This window comes from Sarcophilus harrisii, chromosome 6 (genome assembly GCF_902635505.1).
Source record: "Sarcophilus harrisii chromosome 6, mSarHar1.11, whole genome shotgun sequence".
Lineage (NCBI taxonomy): Eukaryota > Metazoa > Chordata > Mammalia > Dasyuromorphia > Dasyuridae > Sarcophilus > Sarcophilus harrisii.
This window is the reverse complement of record NC_045431.1, coordinates 123,053,238-123,066,810: the sequence shown is the minus strand read 5'-3', so window position 1 is coordinate 123,066,810 and position 13,573 is coordinate 123,053,238.

The window sequence follows — 13,573 nt, the reverse complement described above, 5'->3', positions numbered from 1 at the left end:
TATAACCTTGGACAAGTCATTTAACTTTTTCTAGGTCTCAATTTACTCATCTGTAAAATGGTGGGTTATCTCTTAGAGCTCTTTTTGTTCTAAGTCTATGATCTTGTGAGCTTAATAACTGAAGTCTTAAGTATGATTGATCTTTAAACTATGAAACAATGATGGGCTTCTTCTAGAGAACCTCAGTAACTATTTTCACTTTCTGACTACATTGAAATCCTTCCAGAAGAGAGTTGAGCACTGTCCATATTACACTAATCTAGTCTCTAATGTACTTTGATTGAATTTGAGGTTACAGAAAAATGTCACAGGGATATTATGTGTTTCCAGTCCTCCAAGCTACTTCTCAACCTTTTTTTCTGCCATTCCCTGCATCTCTCCCTCTCCCCATGTCCTAGAATGACTTACTTGAAGTAAAAAATCTTAGGATTAAATTAAATTCTATAGGACACCAAGAAGCTATGATTTGCCTAGGATCAGAAACAGAACTTGGACCCAGGTCTTTTTAATCCTAAGACTGGCTTTCCATCCACTACAATGTTGCCTCTCCATACTTTTAAAAAAAAATCAAACTTTATTGAAAACATACAAGTACTTTCTCATTGATTTTGGGAACCTTCTTTTTTTAACCATAGGAAGATTTGAAGAGTAATGTTTCTTTTCCTTCTCATTTTGCTCACTAAAGCTTCACTAAATCCACTAGGTAGCTTTAATTTAGGATTTTTTTTCTTTAAAGAGTACAAAATTGGCACCAACACATTTGGTTGTTTGTTTAGATCTTCTTCATTACTTTAAAATCTTTGTTATTTTATCATAGGATTGTATTTCTAAAACTGGGAGCAGCATTAGAAGTCATGTAGTCAAATCCCCTTGTATGCAAAAGAAGGAACTGGAAACCCAGATAGAGTAAGGGACTTGCCCAATTGTATGTAAATTATACAGAGTAAAATCTGATTCAAACCCAGTTCTTCTGACTCCGGATGTTGCATTCTTTGCACTTTACCATACAACCTCCTTTATTATGTCTTATTCTGCAATAATATGTATTCTAATTGAACAATACAGGTATCCAATAGATACTTCCTAAATCACACAGGGCAAGTATTCACAAGGCTGTCAAAAAAGTGATACAAGGACACTTTCAAGGTCTCTCTTAAGAACATTAAAATTGATTATATGATATGGGAGACCCTGGCACAGAACTACCCAAGCATGGTATACCCTCATCAGAGAAGGTGCTATACTCTAAGCAAAATTAAATTAACTCAGAAGAAATGCAAGATACACAAAGTTAGAGAAGTCTCCTTAAATGTTCATAGGAACTATTTTTGTTAGACCAGTGGCAGAGCATTCTAAGATTGTATTGGGTCTGATTAGCCATTATCAGACATACTAACTTGAGTCTAACATAGTGATGTCACTTTAGTTCTTGAGAATGGAAGACAGCAATAAATCCAAATATCTATTGAAGTATGAAGTATCTATTTTTAAGTATAAAAGATACTTTGAAGTAATTTGGAAAGTACAACAGATATTGTATCTCTAAGAATTAATATTGTGAATAAAAACTATCAGAACACTCAGGATTTAATAGACATATATATGTATATATATATGTATATTAATACAGATGAAGCTTTAATGTGGAAGAATAATGTATCTTTGTTAAATATGTCCTAAGATATAACTGATTCACTTTTTGAGGGCAATTGATTTTAGAATGAAAATTGATGTGATTTATATTAGTTCTTCAGAGCAGAATGTGAATAGGATGCAAGCATTTGTAAGACTTAGATACACCCCATTATAATAAAAAGGGATGATTCAATTAGGTTATGAAAATTTTGCATTGCCTATTTATATGAATAACAGCAGCAACAAAAAACTTCTGTTAAAATCTAGAAAAAAATAAAATTTGTAAATGATTTGTTCTGTTCTTTAGTTAGAATAGTTGTACAATTGAGGTATCATTCTAACTCTTTTCATAATTTTATTTTTACCAGCCTTCTCCCTTATCATTTTTTTATATGCAAAATTCCTGTATTTTTATATCAGAAAACAAACTCTGTTACACACACATTGTCATGTATTGTATGCATAATTTTTATGCATATAGTTCAACTCCCTCTACAGAATTGTACTCTCTTTGAGGGCAGGAAAATTGTGTAATCCTGCAAAAGCCAGAATGAATTCAGAGGAAGGATAACAAGATGAAATCATGATATCTGAGAAGTAGTTGAAAGAACTAGTTATGTTTAGCCTTGAGATTTAGAAAGAACATAACAATTAGCTGTTTTTCAGTGTGCATATATATATATATATATATATATATATATATATATATATAAAGAGCCACCTTGTGGGAAACAGATTAAACTAGTTTTGCTAGGTTTCAAAGGGCCAGAAATTATGGGTAGAAATTTCAGGGAAGCAAGTTTAATTTGCTATAAGGAATAACTGACTAAGAACTAGAGTTTTCTTCGTGTGGAATGTTGTCTTTGCCACTCTATGGAACTAGGCCTCCCATGACTTTTGGGATTAAATTTTGTGACCAAAATTTTATTTTTAATTTTTTTCAAAATAGCCTGCTTTATTCATTGTAGAGGCCTAATGGATTTTTGCTGAATTGAATTAAACAAATATGTCCTAAGGATTTACTTTGTAATAAGTCTTGGTATAGAAATATTATTGTTTTTTATAATGATATGGTATCTGGCTTTAGGAACTTAAGAAACTTACATTCTAGGGATGACAGAGAGGAGAGAATATAAATGGAGAATTATAGGGGCAAAGGGATGATGGGGCAAAATGCTTTAGGAATAGCGGAATAAAATTTTGTGGAGGAATAGAATTTTTTCCACATCCTTTAAAAATAAAAAAGGTTTATTGATACCCCCTTTTTACACCATGATTATTTTTATATATACTCCATCTCCACAGTGTAGCAAAGATAAGCTGTTATTTATCTTAATCCTCAATCCCACTTGAATAAAATAAGGAATATGTTTTAGAAAGCAGCACATTTTTAGAATATTTGTTTCAGGCATGAGATATTGTGAAGAAGGTAATGAAGAGACCAGTCTGCAAAAAGTGTTTCCAGGCTACAAAATTTTTCAAGACAGCTTAAAAAGATGTCAAGAATTTCTTTCCATTGTTGTATTTAAGTGCATTGGTCCTAAAGTAGTCAAACTTGAATGTGGGGAAATAATGGGGGAAAAAAGAAGACATTAAAGACTCTCCTTAGTTAGAACTATTCAAGCAACTGATCATATAGATGGCACCAACCTCCAAATTTCCCTCCACTGGACAAAGGGCAGAAAGACAAATAGAAAGATAGAAACTGCCTTTTGTAAGAGGGAAGTTTTATTTGAATGGTGAAATCAGAACCCAGGCTGCCTAGGATTCAGAATAGAGATGGAGAAGAGGTGACAACTTTCTTAAGTTGTATAGCCATAAAAAGAAAGAGATATATGTCACTTCTCCTCCCCAAGATGAAGCATCAAAATAGACTTCTAATGGAAGCATGAGAGAAAGAACAAAACAAATAAAACCCAAAATAACAACAAAAATGATTTTGAATTTCTCATTTGCCTTTAAATTCCTTTTGCCCTAAAACAAATTTCCAAAGCTGTGTTGCTTGGATTTTAAACGAATAAGAATTGTGTGAGAAAATGATATTTTCTCCTCTAAAAAATGTTTAATTAAAAAATCCCACAAATTTCTAGGATTGTTCCAAATTTTCCTAGACTTTCTTCACCTCTCCCCCTCCTTACTTAGTCCCCAAAAGATACCTTTTGCCTTTCATATTCCCTAGATATGCATTTATAGTTTCCATCAATTGATTTTAAACCCTAAAGTGTTTTATGACCAAATTAATTTAGAAAATGGTGCAAACTTAAGAGAATTACCCCAGTACATTACATATAGTAAATGAGACTGATTCTTACATTTTACAAATTTTAGTGAAATGATTACTTGGTAGAAAATTTTGGTTAATTCATTTTGTTAGAATACATGCTTCATTACTTCTTATGAAATCTCAGATTTGGAAGTATGCTTGTTTTCCACAAGTCAAAGACAGAGAGTCTATCCCTCATTTACAATGATGCATTAGCTGATACTAGCTAAGAACTGAATTAAAATTTTAACTATGAGCATTTAAATGCTACAAATCAGGGCTTGATTTATTGTTTTATTGAATGAATAGATTTAAGGAAACAATAGAGAACATGCAATTCTAACTTTAAAATATTTTATTGTATAAAGTATGTGTATATATTTATATAAGTATGTGCATATACCTATGTGTGTCTGCACGCATGTGTATAGAGATGTAAATGTTTAAAAATAGGCTTTCATGTATATTTGTACATGCAAACACACATATATACACACACATATACATATTTGTATGTATACATGTGTGTTTATAAAACTGTTTTTAAACATTTATCTGCACACTCTTGCTCATATATCTTCCTTAGTTTGTCTTAGATCATAGGTGGCTGGAGATTGTCTGCTTCTTGAACCATCTATGTAGATACTTAATCTGTCCATAAAGAGATTTTAGTTTTTTCCACAAGATCTAGAAATTGGCCAATAATAGGATCAAGAAAATAAGAGAGCCAAATATTTGGCTCTAATCTCATTTGCCTACTTCTCAGTTTTTCACATTTGCTGTCTGTTGCCTTCTTTATGGTGACATACTAATGGAGTATTTCTTGTCATCCTGTCTTTAGAATTCTGTATGAGTAGGTGTGGTTAATTCCTAGCAATATTCATGATGTTAGGAAGGTGAGGTTGAAATCAAACTTCATAACATTAAGGAGATTTCTGAAAATATTATAAGCAGACTTCAGATAATAATATGAAAGTAGCAATGCAATTCCACACAAATGCAATATAGGATTTTTTAGCTCCACCTGAATATAAAAATGCCAGCTCTCCTTTGGAATTTCAACTATTTCCATATTATCATTTCTTTGGCAATGCCTACACATACATGTTTTAAGAAGATCATAAAACATTTAGAATTATTCTCTCTCAGAAGAAGGGATAAAGTAAAACACCATACGCAAGAGGACCCATTGTAAAATGTCAAATTAAATTTCTTTTATCCTTTCCTAAGTGTCACACTTATTCTCATGCAGGACTATGTACTTTCTCTATGTTATGAACCCTTTGGAAAGTCAATTCTTGAGTTTCTCCTACTTATAAAAGGGGAAAAACATCTAATCTGCTTGTACTAAGAATTCTTATAAACTATATGAAGCAGGAATCACAGAGACAAGTTCAATTCCAATGATGTCCAAAGAAAATGATTCAAGTTGAGTTAGAGCATAGAATAAAGTGGTTAGGGAGCCAAGCTTTGTGAATATATAAAAAATATATTGAGTTCATTCATATTTTTATACAGAAAAGAGAATAATACTCTCATATCTGGTCAAATCTTAAAAATGAATATAGTGGTTCTAAGGGAGGCTACAAAAGAGAAAGTAGAATAGCTCTGAAGAATTCCAGGTTATGAGGAAGGAACATGAAGCTTTTGCCTACTGTAATCATCATTTTTTTTATGAAAAGCAATATTGTAGGATATACAGTTGAACAGAAATCTCAGTTAGATTGCATTTGGAATGTTGTGTGGCAATTTTAATGATTGCATTTTTTCTCTGTCTCTGTTTCTATCTCTTTCTCATATACAAAATCATAATTTATTTCTACTTCAAAAATTGTAACAGTTATCTTAGGCTTTTACATCATTAGCATTTTTCAACATATTCCTCTGCCCATCTCATAGAAATTATTCTATATAACAAGTGTAAGAAAATATACAGCAAAAGAGAAAAATAAATCAAAAGGTCTAAAGTTAGATGTGACTGTAGCCAAAGATCTCCATTTTTGTAGAGAAGTAGAGGGAAATAATGGGAAAAAAGGAAAGAAGGAAGTGAAAAAAAGGGGGAAAAGGAAGGAATAAAGGAAACAAGAGAAGGAACAAATTAGAAAAGAAGACATGAACAAAAGAATGAAAAAGGAACAAGGGAAGAAAAAAGAAAGGAAGAAAAAGAGGGAGAGAGAAAGAAGGGAAGAAAGGAGAAAACAGAAACTTGTAGGAAAGGAAAGGAGGGAAAATAAATTAAGAAAAAAGGAAAGAAGGAAGAAGAAAGAAATAGAGGGAGGGAGGGAGGAAGAAAAAAGAAGGAAGGGAAAAGGCAGGAGAAAATGAAATAAAAAAGGAAATAGAGACTTATATGAATTGATGCTAAGTAAAGTGAGTAGCATCAAGAGAACATTCTATACCGCAACAAGATTATGTGATGATCAACTTGAACTTGACTTTTTTCAACAATGAGGAGATTCAAGCCAATTCCAATAGACTTGTGATGGAGAAAACTATATGAAACCAGAAAGAAGACTACAGGGACTTAATATGGATCACAACTAGCATTTTCATCTTTTTTGAGGGGAGAGGGAAGAGGGAAGAGAGAGAAATATTTAGAACACAAGATTTTGCAAAGATGAATCTTGAAAACTATCTTTGCATGTATTTTGAAAATAAAAAGCTATTATTAAAAAATAAAGAAAGAAGGAAGGAAGGAAGGAAAGAAACAACAATTTATTAAGAACTTACAATGCCATGTAATGGGGATAAACTGGAACCATTCCCAATAAGATCAGGAGTGAAACAAGGTTGCCCACTATCACCAGTACTCTTCAATATTGTATTAGAAATGCTAGCTTTGGCAATAAGAGTTGAGAAATAGATTATAGGAATTAGAGTGGGTAATGAGGAAACCAAATTGTCACTCTTTGCTGATGATATGATGGCATACTTAGAGAACCCCAGAGATTCTACTAAAAAGCTCTTAGAAATAATCCACACCTTTAACAAAGTTTCAGGATTTGTATCCTGTCATAAGCATTCTTATATATCACTAACAAAATCCAACAGTTAGAGTTACAAAGAGAAATTCTATTTAAAGTAACTACTAATAGTATAAAATATTTAGGAATCTATCTGCCAAGGGAAAATCAGGAACTATATGAGCAAAACTCCAAAACATTTTCCACACAAATAAAGTCAGATCTAACCAATTGGAAAAATATTAAATGCTCTTGGATAGGGTGAGCAAATATAATAAAGATGACAATAATATCTAAACTAATCTATTTATTTAGTGCTATACCACTCAGACTCCCAAAAAACTATTTTAATGACCTAGAAAAAATAACAACAGAGTTCATATAGAAAAACAAAAGGTCAAAAATTTCAAGAGAACTAATGAAAAACAAAATCAAATGAAGGTGGCCTAGCTGTACCAGATCTAAAATTATATTATAAAGCAGCAGTTACCAAAACCATTTGGTATTGGTTAAGAAATAGACTAGTTGATCAGTGGAATAGGTTAGGTTTAAAGGACAAAATAGTCAATAACTTTAATAATCTAGTGTTTGACAAACCCCAAAACCCCAGTTTTTGTAATAAGAACTCACTGTTTTGACAAAAACTGCTGGGAAAATTGGAAATTAGTATGGCAGAAATTAGGCATTGACCCACACTGAACACCATACACCAAGATAAGGTCAAAATGGGTTCATGACCTAGACATAAAGTATGAGATTATAAATAAATTAGAAGAACATAGGATAGTTTACCTCTCAAATCTATGGAAGAGGAAGGAATTATGACCAAAGAAGAACTAGAGATCATTACTGATCACAAAACAGAAAATTTTGATTATATCAAATTGAAAAGATTTTGTACAAACAAAACTAATGCAGACAAGATTAGAAGGGAAGCAATAAAATGGGAAAACATTTTTACATTCAAAGGTTCTGATAAAGGTCTCATTTCCAAAATATACAGAATTGATTCTAATTTATAAGAACTCAAGCCATTCTCCAGTTAATAAATGGTCAAAGGATATTAACAGACAATTCTCAGATGAAGAAATTGAAACTATTTCGAGCCATATGAAAAGATGCTCCAACTCATTATTAATCAGAGAAATGCAAATTAAGACAACTCTCAGATACCACTACACACTTATCAGATTGGCTAGAATGACAGAGAAAGATAATGTGGAATACTGGAGGGGATGTGGGAAAACTGGACACTGATATCTTGTACGTGGAATTGTGACTACATCCAGCCATTCTGGAGAGCGATTTGGAACTATGCTCAAAAAGTTATCAAACTGTACATACCCTTTGTTCCAGCAGTGTTACTAATGGGCTTATATCCCAAAAAGATTTTAAACAAGGGAAAGGGACCTGTATGTGCAAGAATGTTTGTGGCAGCCCTCTATGTAGTGGTCAGAAACTGGAAACAGTTGATGCCCATCAATTGGAGAATGGCTGAATAAATTGTGGTATATGAATATTATGGAATATTATTGTTCTATAAGAAATGACCAGCAGGATGGTTTCAGAAAGGCTTGGAGAGACTTACATGAACTGATGCTGAGTGAAATGAGCAGGACTAGGAGATCATTGTATACTTCAACAACAATACTATATGATGGTCAATTCTGACAGATGTGGCCCTTTTTGGCAATGAGATGAACCAAATCAGATCCAATAGAGCAGTAATGAATTGAACCAGCTACACCCAGCAAAAGAACTTTGGGTGATGACTATGAACCATTACATAGAATTCCCAATCCCTCTATTTTTGTCCACCTGCATTATTGATTTCCTTCACAGACTAATTGTATGGTATTTCAAAGTCCAATTCTTTTTGTACAGCAAAATAACTGTATGGACATGTATACATATATTGTATTTAACTTCTACTTTAACATATTGGCCAACCTGCCATCTGGGGGAAGGGGTGGAGAGAAGCAGGGGAAAAGTTGGAACAAAAGGTTTTGCAATTGTGAATGCTGAAAAATTACCCATGTATATATCTTCTAAATAAAAAGCTATAATTAAAAAAAGAAGAAGAACTTACAACGTCCATTCATTGTGCCAAGTACTGGAGATACAAATATAAGCAATAGGAAAGACAACACTTGCCCTCAGGGAACTTACAATCTCAGAAAGAAAATAATACAGAAAAGGGAGGTGAAAAGATGGAGTGGCAGAAGGAGTGATGAAAAAAGGAACCTCCTCATATTTCTTCTTTTGGGAAAAGCATTATATGTATATATATATAATGTATATAATATAATTTTATATCTTGTAATATGTTAATTATAACATGATTTAATGTTATAATTAATATTATATGATATTATCACAGCATGCCTTTTTTAGTGAAAACTATTTTTTTAAACAGTAATATTCTTCTAGTGGTATTATATAGCAGCAAATTATGGAATGCCACATTTTTTAAGAACTGAATTTGCAGTGCAGCCTATTTATTACCAACAATGGTCTCAAAAATATTATCTAGCAAAGACATGATTCAGAAAAGAAAGAAGATTACTTATGCTGTGCAGGTGAAGGTGAATATTTGGAACATTTTACTTGAGTCTACAGAAAGAACCTAGGGCAATGCATCTGGACAATGCATTGGGTAGATCTTTGGAGGATTTATAAGAGGTTGTGGATGAGAATCATCTTAGAATGATAAGGCAAGAGTGAGTTATAATTTACACTTCTGGAGCAAATTCCCACATGTATTTGTCCACTGAAATACTGAAGTTTAAAAAACAGTGATATGTTGGGGTAGTCTTTTGGGTCAAAGTACAAATTGGAAAAGGGGACCTACATTTTACTGAAAATTGGAATATAGTAGCAGAATTGATGGGCATCTACTTTGTTTTTAGTTCTAGATAATTACAAAAGGTGCTGCTATAAATATTTGGGAGCTTATGGGGACTTCATTTTCTTTTTCTTATTGATGACTTTCTCTATATGGCTGTTACTTTGTAAGTCTTTTATTTTTGAAAGTATTTCTCTATTCCTTTTGTGTTTTCTGTTTTGTTAACATGTAAATGGCATAATTTATTCTGACTCTTTTTTCTTTCTTGTTTTTCTGTGATTTCACTTATTTATTTATTATTCTATTGGTTGGATTTTCTGCTCTCTTTTTTAAAAACGTATTTAAAAACACATAGATAAGGATTTATCAGTTTCATTAGTCTTTACTAAGAATTAACTCATAGTTATCATTTCTTTTTTTTATTTCCAGTTTGTTTCTTCATTAATATTTAGTGTCTTCCCTTTTGTGCTTATTTTACATTTGTTGATTTTCAAATTTTTTAAATGCAATTTAAAATGCCATCATTGTTTATTGATTTTCTTCTTCCTATTTTGTTAATGTATGATTACAAGTATTTGATATCCCTGCTAAGTTTTACTTTGTTGTACCCTAGAAATTTTGGTATGTTGCTTTATAATTATTATTTTCTTTTACAAAGTTATTAATTAAAAACCATTTCTAGTCATATGACAAAATGTTCTAAATCACTATTGATCAAAAAAATGCAAACTAAGACTACTCTCAAATTGGCTAAGATGATAGGGGAAGATAATAATGAATGTGAGAGGGGATCCAGGAAAGTTGTGAGCTTTCTAGAGAGCAATTTCGGACTTGTCCAAAAGGGATATCAAACTTGTGCATAGCATTTGATCAGTAGTGACTGTACTGGGTCTGTATCCCAAAGAGATCATAAAAAAGGGAAAAAGACTTACAGGTGCAAAAATATTTGCAATAGCCCTGTTTGTAGTGGCAAGGAACTGGAAACTGAGTGGATACCATCAGTTGGTGAATGGCTGAATAAGTTGTGATATATGAATATTATGGAATGTTATTGTTTTATAAGTGTTGTGATACAAGAGCCACCTGCTAGTGGCTGCTGGAGGTTTAACTCAGACTTGTAGAATGGATCTCTTTATATGAGAAGTTGATGATGATAATACAAGGAGAGTGAGAGGCAGTTGCTGTTCTCTGATTTCTCTCCACTTCCCTCTGCCTCCAATTTATTTCATTCCCAGTCTACAAGCAACACCTGTGTCAGTAAAGGCTGCTTTGCAACTCCTTCAGATGTTATGATCCACAGTTGGGGAGGCTCTCTCTTTACAAATTTTATATTTCACTAGGCATGGTCCTTAACATATAAGAAATGATCTGCAGGATGATTTCAGAGAGTCCTGAAGAGACTTATATGAACTGATGCTAAGTGAAGTGAGTAGAATCAGGAGAATATTATACACAGCAACAGCAAGATTATATAATGACGAATTCTGATGAAGGTAACTCTTTTCAACAGTGAGATGATTCAGTCTAGTTCCAATGGTATTATAATGAAGAGAGTCATCTGCACCGATAGGATTGTGGGGATTGAGTGTAGATCACAACATATTATTTTCACTTTTTTTGTTGTTTTCTTTCTCATTTTCCTTTCTTGATCTGATTTTTCTTGTGCAGCATGATAATTGTGGAAATATGTATAGAAGAATTGCATTTGTTTAACATACATTGGATTACTTGCCATCTGGGGAGGAGGTCAAAGAAAGAGAGGGAGAAAAAAATTTGAATACAAGGTTTTGCCAGGGTGATTGGTGAAATTTATCTATTCATATGTTTTGAAAGTAAAAAGCTTTAAAAAGAAAGAATAATAAAAAACAAAGTAGTTAATTTTTATTTATATATTTATATTAAGATTTTGTTGTTAAGTTTCTATTTGTATTTGTGTCTTTCGTATGATGTTGCTGAATCAGTTTCTATTATGATCTGTAAAGTTTCTATTATGATCTGTAAAGGTTACGTTGACTATTGTTGCCATTTTCCAATTTTTGCAGTTTTTTGCATTATTTCTATGCCCTACTTCATGGCTGAGTTTTGTAAAAGTTCCATGTGGCATATATATATATATATATATATATATATATATATATATATATATATATATATATATATATATGTATGTGTGTGTATTTTACAGTCCCCTTTAGAAGATTCCATAAGTTTTTAACTATAGTTTTTCTAGCAATTTGTGTATTTCCATATTTTCCCTTTATCTTTCTTTTAGATTTTTCCAAAACTGATAGATGAATATTAAAATCTCCTGTCACTATTGAATAAGTATCTACATCTTTTTTGAGTTTCAGATGTTTACCTTATGAATTTGATTTGAAGAATATAAGTTTATTACTGATATTGGTCCCCGTCATTTGGTGTCTCTCATTTCTTTCAGTATAATATGATTTCTTTCTTTGTTCCTTTTCTTGATGTTCCTTTTTATTTTTTGAATGTTTGTTTTTACTCTGATAGCCTGATAATAACATCTAATTTTTAGATCTATTTGATGCATAATTAAATCTTTTCCAGTCCCTTAGTTTTATTTTGTGTTTCTCTTTGTTTTATAAATGTTTCTTATCAAATTTGTTGCTCTTTTCCATTCTATTACATTGGTATTAGGTTTAAATTTTCTTCCATCTACTGAAAAATGTTTTTTTAAAGTTGTTATGATTTTCCCTTCTTTTGGTATAAATATAATATTATGTTCCCTCAATTATTTTCCTTTAATATTTTTGAGGTGGCCTTAGTCCCATTGGCTCTCTTCCCTTCATCCTGATCCCACTTATTGTTTGCTACTCTTTTCCCTTTAGAGTTTTGTTTAATCTTTTTTTAATCCTCTGTTTAAGTTTTGTTAATCTCTTCTGCTTTTATCTAATTATATATTCCTCACCCATCTTTTTTCCTCTCAGTCAAATATAGCCCTCCTATCTCTCCTTCCCTTCAGCTGTTGTGCCACAGTTTCCTTTGATTATTCTACCTCAGTTTTCCCAATTGTTCTACCTCAATTTCCCTGAATTGTCTGCCTACTTGCAATATCCCCGCTATTAATCATTATAATCCAGATAAGGAGAAAGACTTCTATCTTAGACATCATGACCCCCTTCTTATCAGAATGTCCAATGCCTCTCCCCATTTTGTCAGAACCAGATTGCTCTCAGTGCTCAGACTCTGCCTCAATCTATCTTGGTAGCTTGGAGCCAGGTGTGTATATATACTTCATGGGAAGCACACATTAGCTGCTAGATGCTTTGGACATTATCAGCCCTGGGACAGCATGCTCTCAGCACAATCTCTTCCTTTCAAATAAAATATTAAAACTCTCTAATCTCTATCTTGCCTCAGGTTCCTTGGCATTACATTTTGGAGGCTTTCCATGGAGATATAAGAGCAGGATTAGAGATTAGAGACCTTCGGGTCTCCACCTTGGTTATTGGGATGGTTGAGGATCTGGGTTCTTGGCCTGGAGAGGCCGGCCCTCTGGATTTTTATCCAGAGTCTCCAGGAAAGAAAGCAGTTTTCAGCCACAGCCATCCCTGACGGTGGACACCTTCATTTTGGCCACAGGAGAGTATGTCTGGATGTTTTAGGACATAATCTCATCTGTTTACCTGTTCTGTCTGTGATAGCATCTGATTTCTCAGAATAATAAAATGCTGACGGGCATTAAATTCTGAGAATGATATCATTCCAGGATGCTGGATACCCTCTGCTTTGGGTGTCTTATCTGGTTATATGTGTTAAATGTTTCGTTTAATGTTGTAACTGTACAGTCTATATCTGTGTGATTTGTGACTTGTCTATTTTGTTTATTTAAGATTTTAAGAA